This window comes from Helianthus annuus, chromosome 5 (assembly GCF_002127325.2).
Source record: "Helianthus annuus cultivar XRQ/B chromosome 5, HanXRQr2.0-SUNRISE, whole genome shotgun sequence".
Lineage (NCBI taxonomy): Eukaryota > Viridiplantae > Streptophyta > Magnoliopsida > Asterales > Asteraceae > Helianthus > Helianthus annuus.
In genome coordinates this window covers 14,678,094-14,679,234 of record NC_035437.2, presented here as the reverse complement: position 1 = coordinate 14,679,234, position 1,141 = coordinate 14,678,094, and the positions used below count along the sequence as shown (strand labels likewise).

Here is a 1,141-nt window from a genome sequence, read left to right as displayed (position 1 = left end):
CACCGGGCCGTGTCGGTGCAACACGGGGCCGTGTCCAACTTTCCAGTAACATGGTTCGGGAAACAATCGTTGTATCTCCGACCACGGGCCGTGTTCAGTGAGCACGGGGCCGTGGTGAACTTTCTGACCAACATTCTTTTCTGTTTTTATTGCAGGATTTGGAACCATACGCCACCCTCTACATAGTGTATGAGCTCCAGTTCCAATAAAAACATAAAAGAACCTCTAGAAGAACCCGAACGCTTTCTCAGAAAAAGACTTAAAGCTAAAAACCAAGAGAAGGTTCCGGGGGACCCACTTCCAATGGCGAACCAACGTACCCTCATGGATTACCTACGACCCACCGTAGGTAATCTCGGCGCCGCTATCAATGTACCGAATGTCGAAGCCAACAACTTCGAACTTCGGCCACATTTGATACAAATGCTTCAAAACTCCGCAACCTTTCATGGGCGTGCGGACGAGGATCCCCATCTACATATTACTAATTTCTTAGAAATATGTGATACCTTTCGGATCAATGGAGCATCCAATGACGCCATCCGCCTCCGAATGTTTCCATTTTCATTAAAAGACCGAGCAAAAGCTTGGCTCAACGCCCTCCCAGTTGGTTCGGTAAACACCTGGGATGAATTAGCCCAAAAATTTCTATATAAGTATTTCCCTCCTGCTAAAACGGCTAAATTAATGACTGAAATTAATACATATTCACAAGAGGATGGGGAATCCCTATATGAAACTTGGGAAAGGTTCAAGGAGCTATTGCGCAAGTGTCCACATCACGATCTTGCGGTATGGCAACAAGTGTCCACTTTCTATAATGGGTTGTTGCCACACACGAGACAAACACTTGACTCTAGCTCCGGGGGACTTTTAGGTAATCGCCGCCCACATGAAATATACAATCAAATCGAGGAAATTGCTCAAACCAATTTTCAGTGGCACACTCCCCGAGGTAATAAATCTATTGCCCCGGGCGCCCATAAGGTTGATGAAAGCACTTCTTTACAAGCCCAAATCGAGGCCCTTTCTTCAAAAATTAAAAGCTAGAAATGGTAAAACGGTCTCGGTAATGGCTTGCGAAGGGTGTGGTGGGCCACATGAAAATTGGAGTTGTATGCAAGAAACAGATGATCAAACT

The 1,141-nt window shown here is 45.7% G+C and overlaps 1 non-coding gene across 1 annotated transcript; it reads right to left on the bottom strand.

Annotated features, from left to right (window-relative positions):
- Positions 1 to 681: 681 nt before the first annotated feature.
- On the bottom strand, positions 682 to 788 carry LOC118492626. Its single transcript, XR_004894631.1, has one exon. It is a non-coding gene; the product is annotated as a small nucleolar RNA R71 (small nucleolar RNA).
- Positions 789 to 1,141: the final 353 nt, after the last annotated feature.